Consider the following 22,671-nt stretch of genomic DNA (forward strand, 5'->3'; position numbering starts at 1 on the left):
AGAGCTATTTATGACACACCCACAGCCAATATCATACTGAATGGGCAAAAACTGGAAGCAGTCGCTTTGAAAACCGGCAAAAGACAGGGATGCCCTCTCACCACTCCTATTCAACATAGTGTTGGAAGTTCTGGCCAGGGCAATCAGGCAGGAGAAATAAAGGGTATTCAGGAAAAGAAGTAATTAGGAAAAGAGAAAGTCAAATTGTCCCTGTTTGCAGATGACATGATTTTATATTTAGAAAACCCCAACATCTCAGCCCAAAATCTCCTTAAGCTGATAAGCAACTTCAGCAAAGTCTCAGGATACAAAATCAATGTGCAAAAACCAGAAGCATTTCTATACACCAATAACAGACAGAGAGCCAAATCATGAGTGAACTCCCATTCACAATTGCTTCAAAGCAAATAAAACACCTAGAAATCCAACTTACAAAGGATGTGAAGGACCTCTACAAGGAGAACTACAAACCACTGCTCAGGGAAATAAAAGAGGACACAAACAAATGGAAGAACATTCCATGCTCATGGATAGGAAGAATCAATATCGTGAAAATGGCCACACTGCCCAAGGTAATTTATAGATTTAATGCCATCCCATCAAGCTACTAACGACTTTCTTCACAGAACTGGAAAAAACTACTTTAAAGTTCATATGGAACCAAAATGAGCCCGCACTGCCAAGACAATCCTAAGCCAAAAGAACAAAGCAGGAGGCATCACACTACCTGACTTCAAACTATACTACAAGTCTACAGTAACTAAAACAGCATTGTACTGGTACCAAAACAGAGATATAGACCAATGGAACAGAACAGAGCCCTCAGAAATAATACCACACATCTACAACCATCTGATCTTTGACAGATATGACAAAAATAAGAAATGGGAAAAGGATTCCCCATTTAATAAATGGTGCTGGGAAAACTGGCTAGCCATATGTAGAAAGCTGAAACTGGATCCCTTCCTTGCACTTCATACAAAAATTAATTCAAGATGGATTAAAGACTTAAATGTAAGACCTAAAACCATAAAAACCCTAGGAGAAAACCTAGGCAATATCATTCAGGACATAGGCATGGGCAAGGACTTCATGTCTAAAACACCAAAAGCAATGGCAACAAAAGCGAAAATTGACAAATGGGATCTAATTAAACTGAAGAGCTTCTGCACAGCAAAAGAAACTACCATCAGAGTGAACAGGCAACCTACAGAATGGGAAATAATTTTTGCAATCTGACAATGGGAGATAATTTTTGCCCATCTGACAAAGGGCTAATATCCAGAATCTACAAAGAATTTAAACAAATTTACAAGAAAAAATCAAACAACCCCATCAAAAAGTGGGCAAAGGATATGAACAAACACTTCTCAAGAGAAGACATTTATTCAGCAACTGACACATGAAAAAATGCTCATCATCACAAGCCATTAGAGAAATGCAAATCAAAACCACAATGAGATACCATCTCACACCAGTTAGAATGGCAATCATTAAAAAGTCAGGAAACAATAGGTGCTGGAGAGGATGTGGAGAAATAGGAACACTTTTACACTGTTGGTGGGACTGTAAACTAGTTCAACCATTGTGGAAGACAGTGTGGCGCTTCCTCAAGGATCTAGAACTAGAAATACCATTTGACCCAACCATCCCATTACTGGGTATACACCCAACAGATTATAAATCATGCTGCTATAAAGACACATATACACGTATGTTTATTGTGGCACTATTCACAATAGCAAAGACTTGGAACCAACCCAATGTCCATCAATGACAGACTAGATTAAGAAAATGTGGCACATATACACCATGGAATACTATGCAGCCATAAAAAAGGATGAGTTCATGTCCTTTGTAGGGACATGGATGAAGCTGGAAACCATCATTCTGAGCAAACTGTCACAAGGACAGAAAACCAAACACCACATGTTTTCACTCATAGGTGGGAATTGAACAATGAGATCACTTGGACACAGGATGGGGAACATCACACACCAGGGCCTGTTGTGGGGTGGGGGGAGGGAGGAGGGATAGCATTAGGAGATATACCTAATGTAAATGACAAGTTAATGGGTGCAGCACACCAACATGGCATATGTATACATATGTAACAAACCTGCACGTTGTGCACATGTATCCTAGAACTTAAAGTATAATAATAATAATAATAATAAAGAATACAGAGGTAGCTGACAGTTGTCAACAGCATGATGGAAACAGAAGATTCATTGAAAGAGATTAAGGCATGAATAGGATGTGAGTCAATGGAGATATAGAGTATAAAGTACTTGGCTAAGATGGAAACAGCAGAAGAGCAGAAGAGCCAATGGCTCTCCTTTCTCCCTACCAGAGAGGGAAGCCAACAGTCAATGGAAGATTTTATTTTTCTTGATGGAAAAACTTTAGTATATTTAATTCTAGGATACATCTATCCTAGAGTTAAATAATAAAATATGGGACAGAAAGATAATTAGCACTTATTGAGAGAGTGGAATGGAGTCTGGGATAGGGCAGCCAAACTCTGGACCAGACACTTGGTAATTAAATAGAAAGTGTCCATTACTTTAGGGAGCCATAGGTTGATAAGGGAGATAAATCTGTAAGACCCAAATTACAAAACAATAGATTGAGTATCAGAGACCTGAACAATGTTGTTGGAGCAAAGGAAGGAAGAAGTAACTTAAACAGAGCCAGTTCAAAAAGCCTTCTCAGGGGAGCTGAGATTTGACTTGGGCTCTAATGGTTCAAATAAGGATGTGCCAGCTAAAAGGACAAAACAAAAACAAACAAACAAAAAAACCCAAAGAGAAAGTTTTCCAGGTCATGAGACCAGTGTGAGCAAAAGCATGGAATCATAAAAACCCACCACTAAAATGAATAAGAAAAAATGAGTAAGAAATGTAGAGTACGAAAAGTTTGCTCTCCCCATGGAGGCATATTGAAGAGCTTAGAGGGAGACTTGGAGGCAGAAATAGATGTCAAAGATAGAACCTGGCACTACACAAGTGCTCAAGATATAGTGGCTCAATAATGAAACAGATTGTTCTGGTGAGTTAGTGGCTCTGAGTTCTTCTCTGGGGTTAATTATTCTTAATATTCAGTGGAGCAAATAGATAAAACATTTAAGTTTTGTGTTTGAATCCAAATTCCAGTATTTACTCATCAAAAGTTCTGACCCTTGGCCTGATGTTTCCAGCAGGTCCCTACTGAAATCAGCTGAAAAGTTCTTGGTGGATTCATTTGTATAGAAACTACCTGGGTTCAGCTAATTCTCCTGCAATGTTGTCATCCTTTCACAGGGTACCTTTTAAATGATGAACTAAAAGTACAGCAACAGCTGTCACTTGTCTGTGACAATCATAGAATCCAAGAAAGAAGGCAGGGAACACATGAGTGTTTAAGCAGGTCCTGGATGTGTCTGGGCTGGCAATCACAGGTTCAGTTTGGAGATCGAGCATTCTGCCTCTTCCCACTCTCTCAAGGCTCTCCTCACACCATCCTTGCATTCCAGCAAAACTTCATGCTGCCAAGGAACTAAGCTCCCATTTGATCTCTCGGCCACTTTTAACATACACAGGACAAAGATTTATATTATTCATTCCAGTGATGAGAAAATGAACAGTCAGGAAGGTAACACCGGTAAATTATTTTAATAAAACATGCATAATTCACTGAGCCCTCAAAACAAGCATCTGAAGAAGATATGATTATCATTCCTATTTCATAGGTTAAAAAAAAGCCAGAACGTTTTAGAAATTTACCCATGGTCTCAAAGCTAGTGTGAGGCAGCAGCAGGATCCAAATCTATGTAATCTGGCTTTTGAATCCACCAGCCAGTTATACCTATTTAATGTTCTACTTGGATGAGAAGTAGACTTGGCTCTAAACTCCTGCCACAGGCCCCAAGCTGGGCTTCCAGTCTTATACTTTCTTATAATTCTTCACTTTCATAGAGAAAAATTTATTTCCCACACAGAAGCACATCCTTGGTCCACCAGTGAGGGATGTGAATATATTACAGAGGGTGACAATATTTTTTAACCTTTTCCACATGTCTCAGAATTGGAAAAGACACTAGGAGTGCTCACCATTTTCTTTCTCTGCCTTTTGCTAAACCAGAGCTCTTTAATTTCCCTGTTAAGACTGATCTTTACCTCCTCATCACCTTCAGGATACAATCCAAATTCTTTAACAACGCACTTTATTTCTACCCTGCCTACTTTCCAAACTCACCTCACCACCATCCACTCCCCCATGCTCTTCCCTCCAGCATACCAAACATCTTACAGTTGCCTTAAGGTTTTGCAAATTCTCAGAAATGCCTCCATGTCTCTAGGTACTAAAGGGCAAATATTTACTGTTCCTTGACAATTCATCTCCAGTATCTTCTCTGGAAGCCTTTATTTGAACATTGGTAGGAGTGAACCCTCCCATATTTGGGACTTTGCTGACATTGTCCATTCTTCTTTGTGTTTCCATCTCATTCCATGGTTGACATTTATGTTTCTGAGACTGAATGATGAGCATCCTAGAGGTAAGGCCCAGGTTCTAACACAATTCTATATCCTTACGTTTAACATAAAAACTGGCATGCAAAAAAGGGGATTGACCTTTCCTATTTCCCTCTCAGGGGCCTGTTTTCCCTTCTTAACAGTCATCAAGGCTGGATGTGGTGGCTCACACCTGTAATCTCAACACTTTGGGAGGCTGAGGTGGGGGGATCACGAGGTCAGGAGTTCGAGACCAGCCTGACCAGCATGGTGAAATCCTGTCTCCACTAAAAATACAAAAAATCAGCCAGGCATGGTGGTATGTACCTGTAGTCCCAGGTACTCAGGAGGCTGAGGCAGGAGAATTGCTTGAACCCGGCAGGCGGAGGTTGCAGTGAGCCAAGATGGTGCCACTGCACTCTAGTCTGGGTGACAGAGTGAGACTCCATCTCAAAACAAACAAACAAACAAAAAACAGTCATCAATCTTTACTTGGAGTTCTATTGCTTTCCCACATTCAGTTCTTATAGTGTGATGGATAGTTTGAGGATCAGTCCACGATTTGACTTAAAGAAGTAAAATGTAAAAGACCCCAAGGACCAAGAAAGCAAGGCTTTGCTACCAGACCTGAACCTAAAGGGATGAGAAGCTGGAGTGTTGGCAGCCATTTTATCACTATGAGGAGGAGGCTTGGAAAGGCAGGACCAAGACTTGTTCTAAGATGAGACTAGAGAAACTCTGGAGCAACCTGCTGCCCAACTCTGTTTACAAGCTTTAGTTACATAAGATAATCACATGATTTTGTTGTTTTGGGTTTTGGATTTTTCTTGCCTTAAGACAATTTCAGCTTGGTTCGCTGTTGCTAGCAACACACAGAGCCCAAAGAAATAACAGCAATTTGTCAACAACATCTGCATCCATATATAACATGGGGGGTCCAGTATAATCTAATTGGCTCCTCCTATGGTACTGGTTTGGGGGTGTTCCTGCGGTCATGAGTGTTTGTTTGTAAAAATGGTAGATGATGAAGTCTGTCTTAATCCTTTACCAGTCTCTCTTCCTAGCTTTTTCTAGGCCTCCATTGATTGCATAGCTGCCATTCCGCCCAGGACCTCCAGCTTTACTAATGTGAGAATCAACCAAAGATACAAAGATACAAGAAATTCACTATTTCCATCCCCTTGACACTATCTGAGGTTTCACAAAGAGTATTCTATAGACCACTTTGGTCAAAATCACCAGGGATGCTTAATAAATATTCAACCTCTTGGACCCTTCACCAGACCTACTGAATCATAATCTCTCTAGTAAGAAGTGTACAGGGATCTGCACTTTTAGTAAATTCTCCAGGTGAATGTTATATACTAACGGGTAAGAGCCACTATCCGAGCTGGGGAGGAAGATTGGCAGAGTCAGCTGAGGCCATCGCTGAACTCTAAGAAATGCCTTACTATTGTTGCAGGGACAAGCCTCCTGATGAGCTAGAACCTGTTATCTTGAAACTCTGAATAAAAAGCCATGCACTGTCTGATTTCTAAGGGCCCAACCAGCCCCATCTGTGTGATTTTCAGAAGGCTACGTCACCACTCCGAGGATCTATTTTCCTACCTGTGTTGCTAGATTCAGGAACTCTGGATATAACCATTCTAGCCACTATTTTTAGTCCTTATGATATTAATAATAATTTACTAATGACAAAAGTAAATTGCAAACAATCACTGTATGACAGGAGCTGTGTCAAGAACTTTGTAGACATTACCTGGGATAGTTGTGGTGGATTACTTTAATGGCGCCAACACGTCACCCCTCCCTATCATTAGGCACTCTGTCGTGTACTTTTTAGCCCTTCTACTAATGAGGTAGAGTCTGTTCCCCTTTCCTTGAATTTGGGCTCATCTTCATAACTCCCTTTGTTCAGTAAGATGAGGCAGAAGTGATGGCGTGTCAGTTCTGAGGCTGTACACAAGAGACCTTGTGAGTCTCTACTTAACCTCTGTGCTCCTGCTACTGTCACAAGGACATGCCTGATGTTTCAGAGGGAGGATGAAAGACATGCAGAGCAGGCTTTCCAGCTAACATGCCTCAGTCAAGCCAAGTTTAGAGTAGAGCCCCACCACTGAACTGCAGGCAAGAGCAGTCCAGCCTACATCAGTGAGCCTAGGTCAGCTGGCCCTAGCTGCCCTACTGATGCATGAGCTGCAAGTATCAGCTGTTTAAAGCCAATGAATTGGGCGGGGTGGTGGGAAGAGAGAGGTTGTTATATAACAAGTTTATGGTAATAGCTAACAGATACACTAGGTAATATTAATATTCCCATTTTATAGATAAGAAAACTGAGGGTCAGTGAAGCAAAGTAACTTGTTGAAAGTCACATCATTAATAGTAAGAGGCAAAGCTGGGACTGATGCTAGATCTATTCAAAGCATAGGCTCTCAATTCACATTAAACTGTCAGCTACTGGGTTGAGGACTCTGGTCCCCAAGCTATGTGCCTTTAATCTAGTGTGGTTTGTGAGTCTCAAGCAGTCTCTGACTTTAAAGTGAATTTCTGGCAGGGTGTAGTGGCTCATGCCTATAATCCCAGGACTTTAGGAGGTTGAGGAAGGTGGACTGTCTGAGCTCAGGAATTTGAGACCAGCCTGGGCAACATGGCAAAACCCTGTCTCTACCAAAAGTGCAAAAAAATTGGCCAGGCATGGTGGCACACGCCTGTGGCCCCAGCTACTCGGGAGGCTGGGGTGAGAGGATCGCTTAAGCCTGGGAGGCAGAGGTTGCAGTGAGCCAAGATCATGCCACTGCACTCCAACTTGGGTGACAGAGTGAGACTCTTTAAAAAAAAAAAAAAAAAAAAAAAAAAAAAAAAAAAAAAAAAAAAAAGTTCTTGTAATATTTTTAATCTTAAAAGAAAATAAAATAAATTTCCCCCTCCAGATTTCATCAGAAATTCTGGAGGTGAGGTCCAAAAGTCTGTAGTCTTAAAACACTCCCATATGTATTATTTTAATCCATTTGTGGGGATGAATGGCCTATATTTGGAGTAGGAGAGAAGGGCTTGTCCTAAACGAGGGGGCACTGAGTATTCACCGAAGTTCTTTCTACCTCATAGGCTGTGACTGTGCAGTCTAACTTAATCCATCTATGCATAAGAAAGGAAGCTTGCAGGTTTTAAGTCAGAAAGGAACAAAGTGTTTCATTGGGAGCCTAAGAAAAAACATATATATTGCATCTTTTGGATGAAACGACACTTAATCTTCAAAACACAAACCATTTTCCATACCAAAGCCCCTTCAAGTCTAGGAAGTCTGCTGAGGCCTCAAGTCAGGCAAACAGCTTGTGTTTTGCAGATTAAGACGCCTTTGACCCAAAGGATCCATTTTTGTGAAACTCCAAAGGAAATGCCTGGTCTATTTCTAGCCCATACACTCCCTGACAGAGGCAGCTCTAAATGCAGTCTGAGAAGAAGGCTGCTTCCCTGCTGGGAGGGGGCCCAGCACACAGTAGGTAGTTAGATGAATGCAAGGTTTCCTGAAAGAGATCCTTTGCCTCAAAATATCATACCTGCTTCCTTGCCAGGATGCCCCGAATGCTCATTATAGAATAAACACAACTTTGAACTAATGAAAATTCCTGTTCAAGGAAGAAGGCCAGTCGTGCCAACCAGCAGGAGCAGGCATATTTCTAGCACCTTCGAATTGAGGGGGACATTACCTCATTCGGTTTTCACAACACCATGTTGTCAGCACAATGGGGAAACTAAGTCATCACTCCACAGGCAAGGAAACTGAGAATTGAAGTAGTGTGCCTAAGATTACCCAGACACACTCTCATGCTCCTTCCTAATCAGACCCCAGCCCTAGGAATTCAACAAGGGCAAGATAAAGTCAGAAGCAAGGTTATTTGTGGAGGATAAACTAGAGCATGCCATGAGTTTAGCTGACACTGAACTAGGCTAAGTGAAAATACCCCAATTCTAGCCTCCGCTACCACTATAGAGGCAAGACTTGGGGCAACTGACATCCCTAAATCTCTGGAACTTGGTCTCTGCACCTGTGCAACCAGGAAGGTAGACTTAAGTGTTTTCTTACATTTCTTCCAAGAATCACAGGATTTGTCTTGGACTATAATTCTCTACTGGTGAAATAAGGAAGAAACTTGCACTTTATGGAGGGGTTGGGGGAGGGGAATAGAGAGAAAGAATCATGCTCAATCTTGGCTCGCCTTGGATGAGGGGACATTGTGCCAGACAAGAGAGAGCGAGTCTGAGGAAGTGAATGGATTTGATTTGTCTAAGCCTTAGGAAAGCAAATATTACTGAAATGTTGGCTGACCGCCACTGACTTCCAAACAGAAAATGGCTTCCAGATATACTGTGGGAGCTCAGCAGGGTCTGTTAGAGTGAGTGATGGGGTGGCCGTGTACTGCTGGAGAGCAGGGAGAAAGATTATAATATTCTCCTGACTGAGACCGACAGAAACAGCCAGCTTAGGAGGAGGAGAGAAGGCACCAGCTGAATGTCCCCTCAAAGGCTCAGATAATGTATAGAAAACCCAGAAGGGCCTTTGGCCTTTGGAAACTGTTAACGTAAGGCTGCTGGAGCCAAGTTATGTGGTTAGATGCCAAGAGAGCTGGTGAGTGCAGCAAGCACTGATCTGGGAGTCAGGAGGCCTGAGCTCAGGGCCCAGCTAGGTTTCTAATTCATTATGTGATCTGAGTCAAGGTTCGTCCCATCCACAGACCTCAGTAAGTCTGCGCAGAAAGTTGGAAGTTTTAAATGATCTCTAAGGGCCCTTCTAACTCAGGCATTGTATGACACACTCTATCGGTGACTTTCACTCAACAGGTACTTACTGGATACCTTTCCAATATCAGTGATTGGATCAACAGGTACCTAATGGACACCTATCCAATATTAGTGATTCATTCAACAGGTACTTAATGGACACCTACCCAATATTAGTGATTCATTCAACAGGTACTTACTGGACACCTACCCAATATTAGTGATTCATTCAACAGGTACTTACTGGACACCTATCCAATATCAGTGATTGGATCAACAGGTACCTAATGGACACCTATCCAATATTAGTGATTCATTCAACAGGTACCTAATGGACACCTATCCAATATTAGTGATTCATTCAACAGGTACTTAATGGACACCTACCCAATATTAGTGATTCATTCAACAGGTACTTACTGGACACCTATCCAATATCAGTGATTGGATCAACAGTACCTAATGGACACCTATCCAATATCAGTGATTCGTTCAACAGGTACTTAACGAACACCTTTCAAGTGCCATGCAGGGTGCTCAGACTTCTCTAAACCTAAAATCTGCTTTCTGTGAGATTATCAATACTTTCCTCAGGTGGACACTGGCCTAAAGGTATCATCCAATCCAGCCTTCTATCTTCAGGAGGTGCAGCCTCACAACATGGTTTGATGTGCATCTTATTCCTGATGACCCATAGAGAAGAGAAAGGGTTTTCCTTAAGAACTACTAAGATTTCATGCAGTCAGGATGTTCTTCTTTTGAATCTCACCTGAGACTTGCTTGATCTCCAGGGAGGTTGTTCTTGCTAAGGCTGACATGTATGGGTAAAAGTCTCTTGGTGTGCACATTTATTATGTGTCATTGGCATCACCATTTACATGTCAGGTATAGATTGAAAAGAAAACCCATCAGAAATGTCAGGGTGAGGTTTCCTTCAAGTGCTGTGGAATATCTTAAATTAAATGGTCCTTAAAGAGAATGAAATGCAGCTGCTTTATGTTATGAAAAAGGAAATCAAGGCTTGCCCAAGGTCCCACAGCTAGTTAATGGCAGGAAACCAAACGTATAGACCACATCTTCATGCCTCCTCCTGCATACATACTACTGCAAACACCCTCTTCTGTTCCTACCTACATTGATTTCTTTTTGGTGGGTTTTGTTTTCCTTTGTTTTTAACATAGGAACCGTTTCCCAGGAAGTCAACTTCCCAAATTCGGCTTCTCATTACTCTGAGAGCAATCACGCTGTAATGTGTGTGAAGGATGGAGAGACATTTGGGCCTTTGGGGAACACACTGGAGAGGTGATAGAGAGGGTGGGCTGTGAGAGTGGGAGTGAAATGCAGGAGAGAGAGTGTGTGCTGGGGAGCAGAAGGAGCAAGAATGCTGCAGTCAAATGCAGAGATGGAAACAAAGCAGTCGTATTGATTTGAAAAGGCAGTTCACTGAGCTGACGCTGCCAGCCTGGCTCTTCCTGGTCTGCTCTCAGCAGGTCTGTGAAGGCACACACCCACCCTTGGAGGTTCAGAACCATCTACTCTGTATGCAGGGGGTGAATTGTGGGGAATGGGGACCAGATGGGATGTGTTTGCTTGACAAAATGGGAGACAGAAGAGAAAAAAAAAGAAAAACATGAGAATGAAAGAGGACAGATCCCTTTTAGATGAATACAATATAAAAGCAACCAGGTGAATGGGTCTAAAGGGATAAACATCTGATTCTACAGAAATGGGATGGGGAAGCCTTTTCTTTAAGAAAAGGATTAATGGGAGAGAGGGAGAAGGGACCAACCTCTTCTCCATCTTGATGGTTCCATTTCTAAGTAGATTTCATCCTGTCTCATCTGACTGGACCAGCCTCCTAATTCAGCTTCTGAACTCAATCCTCCCCTTCCTAAACCTTTGCAGGAAAGAGATGCTCAATAAATGTTTGATGAGCAAATAAACAGCCCATAACATTGATTTCATCTTGTCAATGATGACGAATGTTTAGCACATCACCACTTCTGCAGAGAATGCAAACTCAAAAACCCACAGTCCAGGCAGTAAACACAAAGTAATGATGTGGCCAGGTGTAGAGTCTAAAAAGGGAATACGGTGACAAATCGTAGGCACAGGTCCCAGTCTGGAAGGACAGCAGAGAGCTTCCATGTAGGAATGAGATCTTTGGGATGCTGGGTCACTTGTTTTCTCAGGATAAGCCAGGAGGAAATACAGATATATGAAATCTCTCCTATTTAAAGTATTGACCAATGTTCTCTCTTCCACTCTAGCCCTGTGAGGGTCAAATATAAGAACATATCCATGTGTTGACAAGTGCACCTGTTTGTGACTATAGACTTACAGGATCAAGTCCAAACATCTTAATTAAAAGCCCAAGATTCTCTCTTAACTAGATCTAACCTAATTCCCTAGTCTTGCTTTTGCTTTGTATCCAGAATTGAACCTATGACCACAGTCAGTCCAATTTCGACAGGTTGGGAAACTTACTGCTGTCTTTACAGCTTTGTTTCATCTGATTATTTATTATTAGTCTTCTCAACTGGAATTCAGCAGTTCCTCTGCCTGTTTCTGCCTCTTGGACTTAGTTCAAGTCCCACCTAAGCCCTGCCTCTTCTAGGAAGCTTTTCCTGATGACATGAGCCCCTTCTTAAATCCTATAGCTTGGAGGGAATATAAGTGTTTTTTGTCCTTCAAAAGATATACCACATTTCCATGGTTACTTAGCAGAGTACTAGAGTGAGAAGAGGGTTTCACTGGGAACCTAGGATGCCTGGGTTCTAATCCTGGCTCCCCCACATCTTCCCCTGACCTTGCTGGGCAGGCAGCCTTGGGCAAGTTACCCTCTTCTCTGAGACTCAATTTCCACCCCGTTTGAAATAAGATACTGGCTTAAGTCAGCAGTTTTTAAAGTGGGCTCAGAGGTAGATATGATGCAGGGAGGAGTGTTGAGTTGCAGGAGAGGATGTCTAGGCCAATGCTGCTGCTTCCTTGAAAAACACCAATCTCCAATCTCTAAGGCTCTGATTAGTTTCTGGTATTCAGATTATGAGTTTTTTGTTTGTTTGTTTGTTTGTTTGCCTCCGCAATTAGATTGGGGCTTTTTTTTTCTTTAAACCAACTAAGCTTCATTGACCATTTATTACGTGCCAGACACTGTACTAGGTGCTGTTCCTGTTTTTTATATCTCTTGTCTACTCTCATCCCCTAACAATGTGCTGGGTACTTGGTGAACGATGCAGGGAGAACGCCAATGATGAGGTGTTTTTCCCCTCACAGCCACTCCTGGGCGACCTTACTCTGGCAGTCACTTCCAGTTTCTGGAATTCAATACTCTCTCCGTAAGTGGAGAAGATTGAAAGAGAAAGAATATTTCAGATCAAAAAACAGGCGGGTGGGGGCGGGGGCGCAGTGGCTCACGACTGTAATTCCAGCACTTTGGGAGGCCAAGGCGGGCAGATCACGAGGTCAGGAGATCGAGACCATCCTGGCTAACACAGTGAAACCCCGTCTCTAGTAAAACACAAACACACACACACACACACACACACACACACACACACACACACACACAAATTAGCTGGGAGTGGTGGCAGGCACCTGTAGTCCCAACTACTCGGGAGGCTGAGGCAGGAGAATGGTGTGAACCCAGGAGGTGGAGCTTGCAGTGAGCCAAGTTCACACCACTGCACTCCAGCCTGGGCGACAGAGCGAGACACTGTCTCAAAAAAAAAAAAACAGGGGGATGGGGAGAAAGAAGGAAGGAAGAAAAGAAGAGAAGGAGAAAGAGAGGAGGAGAGTGAATAGAAGATGAAATAAGAGAGGGGAAAAATGAGGCACTAAATGAGAGGGGAAGATAAAGGGAAACTCAGTTTCTATGTGGCTCCTACTAATCCTCTTTTCCTCTAGACCAAGAGTAGAATATGTTTTCTATAAAAATCCAGGTAGTAAATATTTTAGGCTTTATGGGCCACAGTGTCTCTATCTCAATTACTCAGCTCTATCACTGTAGCCAGAAAGTAGCCATGGACAATCAATAAACAAATGAACATGGCTGTGTTCCAATGAAACTTCATTTGCAAAAACTGGGAGCGGGCCAGATTTGGCCCACAGATCGTAGTTTGCCACTTCTGAGCTAGACATTAATATGCTTTCTTTTCTCCCTACAGAACTTACAACTACTTCGTGTTATGTTTTATGTTTCATTTGATTATTTATTAGTAGTCTTCTTAACTAGAATATCAGCATCAAGAGGTCAGGTAGAAACTTTTATCTGTTTGGGTCAACTGTGTATTCATCAATTCCTAGAACAATGCCTAGCACAAAGTGTAAGCTCAATACATACCTTTGGAATGAATGCATGAATATGAATGCATATCTTTGGATATGAATGAATACATATCTTTGGAATAAATGGATTCCATCACGTATGCCCTAGTAAGTGCCAGGCACTGCACTTTGCTGTCTTTTTAATTTTCTACAAGAATTATTTCTTCTATTTTACAGATGAGGAAACAAGCTCAGAGAGGTTAAGTGAGTCACCCACAGTCACACAACTCACTCATTATTTTGAAAGAAAGGATTTAACTCCAAGGCTTTCCCACTACAGCAAATGTAACCTCTTCCTTTAGAATGTAGGCCATTCTACACGGCCCCGGAATCCTGGATGGGTCTGGCTCCCCAGTGAGTTCTTATGAACAGTCTTGTTCCACTATTAGGCTATACTCACTCAGCCACATGAACAGGGTTTGTTTGCCCAGCTGCTCCCACACTCATTCCCTCTCCCTGCCCCTCCCCAAGTTCCCCTGTGTTTCAGTAAGAATTCACCTTCCCAAGCCACTGTCTCAGGAATAACCTCAGCTTCCATCCAGAGAAGGATCCACAAGCTGTTCTTCCTCTCCAGAGACGACACCTAAAATAATTTTACTTATTTATTTAGAATTCACACCCCACCTACCCCCAAGAACAGTTAAAGTGATATTACAAAGTTAAATAAGGTATAAATCAGGACAATTAAAAATAAAAATGGAACAAAGAATAGTTAAAATGAGTGAGGGAATAGATATTACCAGGCACCTGGGATGAGCTAATTGATCTGGATTTAGTTCTAAGGTTCCCAGCAGCTGAAATAAAGTAAAGTTAATTGTCCCCCAAGGGGCTAAAATCCATGACTAGAGTCTTATTAGCATCATATTCCAACCTCTGAGGAAAAAAAAAAAAAAGGCTGAGCCAAGAGGTGTGACAGTGAGCCCCAACCCTAGGAGGCAGGGACAGATCCAGAAGCTGCCCCATCCAAGAACCTCCTCTTCCCCAGTCCAGCTAATCTTCAGTGTATCATAACTACTGAAAGAGGGTACAGGAGTTGGAGACAATCCCATTCTATATAGGGCTCAGAAGTTGTAGGTCTCAACTGAGTCACTGATATTCTGCAAACCTCATTTTCTGATGGGTAAAGACCCTAACTCATTTTTACGTCATTGAGGTGTTGGGAGAAGAGAAATAAAAAATGCCAAATGCCCAACCTATGATGAGGAGAGTAAACTTATGATTCATATTCATTCCTCCTAAAGAACTGTCACAAGGCATATCCTCCTTAGACACAGCTTTTTAAATTTATCAGTCCTTGGAGAACAAAGGAGGGCACGTAGGTAAGAATCGTATGAAGGTCCGCAGAGTAGGGAGCTAGTGAGCATTAACAGCAAAAGGATAAAAATGAAAAGGCTCAAACAGGGAGATGTGGCTCTGGACACAAATGTCCAGCACTGGGTATTTTATCAGCTCCAATCCCTGCCTCTCTTCTAAGTGTTAAGATAGCTGAGCACAGCAATGGCTCTCTTTGGACTTCCTTCTTCCATATTGCAGTCTAGACTCATGCCTTTCACTTCATCTCTCAACAAGTCTACTATTGTCAAACTGGATCTCTAAGTACGTGGAGGACCCTAAAGGATTATTAAAGTTAAGGAATGCAAAAGTCGGGAAGACACCACAGATTCCCACATCCAGCATTTCAGAAAAATGACAGCTGCCTATACTGGCCAGAGTAGGCATGGCTTTAAACGGAGACTCGATTTTTCATAACGTAACTTGAACCCACATAATGAGAAAGAAAAATCCCTTTCCAGTTCTCTCTTAATCCTGATTATATCCAGGAAAAATGTTCATTTGGGTGTCATGATGTCTTGAGCTTTCCTCTAACATTTACAAATACAGATGATCCCCAACTTACAGTGGTTTGACTTCGAGACTTTAGGATGGTGTGTAAAGGATACGCATTCAGTAGAAAGCAGGATACTCTCCTGCAATGCCCAGCAACAGCAGCAGTGAGCCACAGCTCCCAATCAGCCACGATTTTATGAGAATAAACAACTGATACTCTACAGTGTGCGGTGATGCCAGATGATTTTGCCCAATTGTAGGCAAAGGTAAGTGTTCTAAGCATGTTGATGGTAGGCTAGACTAAACTATGATGTCTGGTAGATTAGGTGTATTGAATGCATTTTTGGCTTATGATAGGTTTAATGGCAGGTAACCCCATTATAAGTCCAAGAGCATCTGCATTATTACTATTATTATTATTATTACTGAGATGGAGTCTTACTCTGTCACGCATGTTGGAGTGCAGTGGCATGACCTCAGCTCACTGCAACCTCTGCCTCCTGGGTTCAAGCAATTCTCCTGCCTCAGCCTCCCGAGTAGCTGGGACTACAGGCACATGCCACCACATCCAGCTAATTTTTTTTGTATTTTTAGTAGAGAGGGAGTTTTGCCATGTTGGCCAGGCTGCTCTCAAACTCCTCACCTCAGGTGATCTGCCCCCCTCAGTCTCCCAAAGTGTGGGATTAGAGGCATGAGCCACCACACCCAGCCTGTATTATCTTTTAACACAAAGAAGTCAGTTATAAAGATCAGATACTTGGATAGGCAAGAATATAGCCAAATATGCATGCTAGAATATAAACAAAAATATGATTGTATTGATTTTTGGTTTTCACTGTATTTATTCATACAGTTACCATCTATGTAGTGTAAATAATACGTTTTTCAGTTGTAATGATATGAAACTTCCTATGGAAATATTTGAATTTAAGTAAGAAGTAGACTGATTTAAAGAGAAATATTAAGTAGTACAGATGGATTGAAAAGACAATAGAAACTGTGAAAGTGGTGCCCGAAAGACTAACATTTCCAAAACATTGATCTAATCCAATTCCTTTGTTTCACGGACAAAGAAACAGAGACACAAAGAAGGGAAATGGCCTGCACAAAGTGTCATATAAGAACAAGAAATTTTGAGCCAGATTAGCCTCAGTTTTAATCCCAAACCTGCCAATTACAACAATTACCTTCTGACTATTACCTCATCTGTCTAAGCCTCCATTTATGTCTCCACAAAATGGGAGCCTTCATGCATTTGCATCATGGCCTGGAGCTGGACCCAAGGTTTATATATCCATCAGCTGGCAGACCTCTACACACGGTATGCCTGGTCTTGGATATGTAAGACCTGTAAGAACCACCCCTGTGAATGAGAGGTGATTTGTGAGCAAAATCAACTCAGTGGCATTTGTGATGGCCAGATATTACTTTCATCCCTGTTCTTAAGACATAATTACTATTTTAACACTGCCCCAAACTGTCCTTACACTTGTGCTGGAAAATCCATGCACGGCATCAAGCAAGCAATATGCTACAAAAGTTAAGCACAGGCTCTGGGACTGAGGCATCCCCCAGTTCAAATCTTAGGTGTTCTATTATAATACTAAAGAACTGTTCAACCTTGGCAAGTTGCTTTATTTCTCTTTGCCTCAGTTTATAGATTTATAAAATAGAGATGAGTATAATACATTGGGTGGATGCCTCGGTCAAATCAAGTCACACATGTAAAGCTGTTAGCAGAGTGCCTGCAACGTAGGAAGCATGCACTAAATGCTTCCATTATTATTAGAACATAGTGTTAAGCTGAGCTTCCTCCAGGTCATTCAGCAGAATGGTAGTTTGGCTGCTGTGCTGTGTCCAAGATGTGACCCACCAGGTGTGACGGGAGAAGGACCCACAGCTGTATAAAGTGCAGATGCAAACAGATTGCTCCGCACTGCCTACGGGGAATGAGATATGGAGTCAGCGAAGGGTGAATTTTAGAAGAACAACCGATTAAAAACACATCAGTAAGAGAAAGTGGGCTATATGGGTCACATTCTTCAAGTTGTAAACCTTGAACTTAACAACTGCTCCATTCCCTGCCTGGCACCATGCAACATTTCTCCCCCACTCACCTCTCGAATTTACTACTTACACTACATTTACATTTTACTTTATGAATTTGGCTTCTTCAACATGTTTGCTCCTCCTGCACGGCACCAGTACCCTGTTTGAAAGCCATTCCTGCCTCCCAAAGGAGTTCTTATACCTAGAAGCCCATCTTTCTACATTTAATACCTGCTTCCTCATTCTTTATCTCCATCTCTGTACGGTGTTTCCTAATCAGGTCAGTGAATCATTCCTCCCTCACTCAATCCCCAAGAAGTAAGTGATCCTTGACAGATACTGAAATTTGAGATGCACTGTCTGTCTGAGGCTGTGCTATACAGAGTATGTATAATGTCCCTCTCCCACCTCAACTCCCTGGCTGACCCCAACCCACCTACTCAGAGTTCATTGAGCCACTCAACAATATATGATTGTTCAGACCTCCATGTGTTTACATATGTTATTCTCATGGCCTGAAATGCTCTTCCCCAACATGTCTTCCTAGTGATCTCTTACTAGACCTAATGTATCCAATTTACACCTTTCCCTCCTCTGTCTCAATTGCTTCCCCATCCTCAATCACAACGCTTTTAGTTGCTCATTCCTCCAGAGCCCCTACTGCATGTTGGGGAGATGGTACAGATGGAGAGAAGCTCAGGGGAGGATGCTGGAGTCAGAGGAGCTCAGTTTGTTTCCCACTCTGCTGTGATTCTTTTTGTTTCCCTAAGTAATTGGTTTAACATCTCTTAATCTGTTTCTTGATTGGTAAAATCTGGATAATAACTCCATGCTACCTACTTCAGAAGCCAGCAGGGAGAATTATTTGGGACAGTGCACATAAAATGTTTTATTGCAGTGGTAAATGCTCAATAAACATACATTATTATTATTTGGGAAAATACATATAAATATATATATGTATAAACACACACACATAGTGCAGCACTCTCATGCTCTATTCAATTTGACTAATATTACTCTTTCTCCTGAACTGTGAGCTCCTTAAAAGTAAAGGTCATACTGTCTTGCTCACTTTCATGTTACCAGCATTTACAACACAATAGGTGGACAACACATTTATCAACTGATTAAACTCCTCCGGAGCAGGAACAGATTCACTTGCTCATTTTAACCACAGCCTCTAGTACAAGGAAGAGCCCTTCCACATAAGCTCATTGCATGCATAGATGAATGTGTGGGTGGATGGATGGATTTCCAAGACGCTCTAGTTAAAATGCTTACCTGATACCCAGTGCTGAGGTTATGAACCTACCTCCACTTCCCAGTTTCTGACACCACACATTCAATCTCAGATGCCACAGCTACCACCTAAATATGCAAATAGCTTTGTTCTACTGAAAGAAGTACTCAATCAGACTATCCACTGACCATCCTCTGCTCATGCCTGATATCTTTTTTAATATAACCCCTGCTGTGGCTTACAAAAACCCCATAAGCACATAAAAAAATAGAGCCCCAGACTTCTTGCCCTGTTCCCAACATGATCAGTTCTCTCCCATAATTGTAATGCTCCAGTACTTATTTCTTCCCTGCACGAAGACAAATAAAAGACATCGTTGACAAACATCTGAAAATCGGCAAGAATGCATGTAACATCTTGAATGCAGGTAGCATCCAGATGGCAGCCTAATCTCTGGGAACAAGTGAAATCCAGAGAGCCAGAAGCACCCAAAACCCCTGTCTCATTGAATATTCACACACACATCTGATTCCACCCACGTCGTGTAGAAACCCTTTCCAGATTGATCCTGTCTTAAGTATATTTGATAACAATTCTAAACCCTGAACATCATTCTAACAATTTTTGCTCTCTTAACTCCATGTTAAACTTTAGTTTCATCTTTTCATCAACTCCCTTATGATAAGAAGGTCTTCATCATGGTAGCAAATTTCTTGGGAGAAAAAAAAAAAAATCTATTTCTGGATGTCTCTGCGGAAAAGAATGCTCTATTAGCTGTAATAGTTTCAAGCTCTTCCATCCCAAAAGAAAGGACTGATCTCACTAATTCCTCAGAGAACATTTCAGAAAGAGGAAAGTAAGTGGCTCCAAATATTTTCCACAGGTGATTTCACCTCTTTGCTCCCCCATTTTACTATCTGTTTCATAGCAATACCCTACTCATCCTTTAAGATTCCATTTCATGGCAGCCTTTTCAACTTCTCCATCCCATGCACATTAGCCATCTCTAAAGTTGTACTATTCATTCTAAATTCAGGTTTATACTAGGAAGTTAAGTGACTCTTCCAAGTTTACTTAACTAGTAAGTAGCACGGCAGAAACTTGCACCCAAGTCTTCTGACCCAAATCAACGTGGACTCCCTACTGCACCATTTCTGATGTGTAAGCTTTGATGATGAGAGTTAACAACTACTGAGCACATACCACGTGTCAAGCACTGCTCTAAGATCTTTAAATTCATAGCAACTCTATGAGGTTTTTTTTTTTTTTTATCACACCTACTTTACAGACAGGGTTAGTGAGGCACTATATTGCTAAGTGACCTGTTTGAGATTGCACAGCTAGTTAGAGGGGAAGCCTGAGCTCACGTCCAAGCAGTCTAGTTCCAGACCCTGAGCTCTTAACCACAAAGCATACTCAACTCTGATGCCTTGATGGTAGGCTTTATATCAGACTGAAATGCACTTATTAAGTGCATGCATCAAACCGTGCATCAAACAGGCCAGAATATTTTTAAAAAGGTACTCTATGTTTTTGATTACCTAGAGACTCATTTACATACATATTTAATGATGACCTACTACGGGCAAGACATTACCAACACATTATAGAAGATAATAAATCACAAAGATATAATAGTAGTCTGTACTCAAATGTGAAATATGAAACAGACTTACTCTCTTTGATCTAGAATATCAACATCAGCCTTTTTGACCCTATGGCCAAATCAAATTTGTAAAACCAATTTTTTGGACCAATATGAAATTATCAACATTTTCTGGTTCTAGGGAAGGTTATTTAACAAAACAGACATTGCAATCACTGTTACCCGAATTTTGTGAGGGAAAGGACATTTTAACCACCAACATGAAACATGCAGGTCATAATATCAAAATAAAATATTACTCTTCAAATTTTGACACCAAATTTTAGACCAGCACTTAAGAGCCATCAGCCTGCCAGAATTGGCCAAAGGTGGATGACACAGAAAGGTACAGACATAAAAAAAAAAAAAAAAAAAAAAAAAAAAAAAATCCCAACAGGCAGAGATTGCAATGATAAAATCACAAGATAGAATTGAGGGATTCTGACAGGGATATTCACAAATTAAGAAAGAGAATGAAAATCTCAAAGACATTTCAGACCACAGAGCTTGTGATTCTATGGCTCTTCCTTCAAGGACCTTAAAATGCTACCAAAATATACTTCTAAAAGGAATAAAACAAAGGTTTTGGGTTGTTTTATGGCCTTTTCACATTGGGGTTCTGCCTCTGGCAGATTGTCAAGAAAGGCGGATTCCATGACATTCACCAGACATGTTAGGTATCTCTACAGAGCTCACTAGACCCAACGTGGAGGTTGTTAACTAGCAAAAGCCAGAAGGCCCAGCTCCTTCACAGATTCCCACCTCTTCCTCAGGTACAGCAGAAAGTTGCCCACATAGACTTACTTCTTGGAAGCTCTCCCTCTTGCCCCAAAATATCAATCAAGCCTTTTCCAGAAAAGGCTTGGAATTATGCCTTCAAACCTACCAGTAGAGTGACTTCGTTTTTACAGTTCCAAGGGATTTTCTTACCCTCAAGAATAACAGCAATTTGCTACTTGCACAGCCTCTCCCTTTACTAGCTCCTTCCCCAAGCTATCCAGTTATTCCTGAAATGCCAGTGTGGGCAATGAGGAGATTAAGAGCAGAGACTTTAAGCAGACAGACTTGTCTTTGGCTCAAGCTATGGGGCCCACTATCTACATGGGCAAGTCACAGAAACCCTTTTAACCTCAGTTCCCACACCAGTTAAATCATACCTCTTTCAAAGGATCTTACATTCTTTGTGCTTTCAATGAAATGATGAGTATAAACCATGAACACGGTGCCCTGCACGTACTGTCTGGTAAAAGGCAGCTATCATTATTATTATTGGGCTACTTCTTTGATTTCACCTTGATCAATGGCTTCCTCCCACCTCTAAATGTAAACAATTATCTGTTGTTACTTCACCCCATTATTGCCCACATCTCACTGTCCAGCCCCTTCCCAACATTTCTGCCTCTGCTTCCTAGATTCCCTGCAGATATGTTCTGCAAGCCCCAATCTGTTTAACCCCATGGGCACTTTTTCCCAAGCTGTTTCTTCTGCCTATAATGCTCTTCCGACCCTATCACTATTCCCAGACCTAATAAACCTTTTATTTTTTTCTTTAAGACATTTTTTAAGGACAATTTTAGGTTTACAGCAAAATAAGACACAGAGCTATCCTATATAAATTTATCCAGTTATATGCACAGCATCCCCCATTATCAACATGCCCTATTAGAACTGTACATTTACTACAATCCATGAACCTACACTGATGTATCATTATCAACCAAAGTCCACAGTTTACATTAGGGGTCACCCCTGGTGTTGTCCATTTTATGGGTTTGGACAAATGGATAATGACATGTATTCACCATTATAGTATCATACAGAATAGACACACCACCCTAAAAATCCTCTGTGTTCCATTTATTTATCTCCCCTGCCCCATACTCCCTTGATAACCACTGATCTTATCAGTATCTCCATAGTTTTGCCTTTTCTAGCATGTTAGAATTATACAGTACATATCCTTTACATATTTACTTCTTTCACTTAGTAATATGCATTTAAGTTTCCTCCATGTCTTCTCACAGCTTGATAGCTCATTTCTTCTTAGCTCTGAATAATATCCCCTTGTCTAGATATCACAGATTTTCAGTTCACCTACTGAAGGATATTTTGGCTGCTTCCCAGTTTTGGCAATTATGAATAAAGCTGCTATAAACATCTGTGTGCAGGTATTTGCGTGGACATCAGTTTTCAACATCTTTGGTAAATGTCAAGGACCCTGATTGCTGGATTCTATGGTAAGAGTATGTTTAGTTTTGTAGCTGTGGCTGTACCATTTTGCATCCCCACTAGCAATCAGTGAGAATTAC

Source organism: Rhinopithecus roxellana, chromosome 16 (genome assembly GCF_007565055.1).
Source record: "Rhinopithecus roxellana isolate Shanxi Qingling chromosome 16, ASM756505v1, whole genome shotgun sequence".
NCBI lineage: Eukaryota > Metazoa > Chordata > Mammalia > Primates > Cercopithecidae > Rhinopithecus > Rhinopithecus roxellana.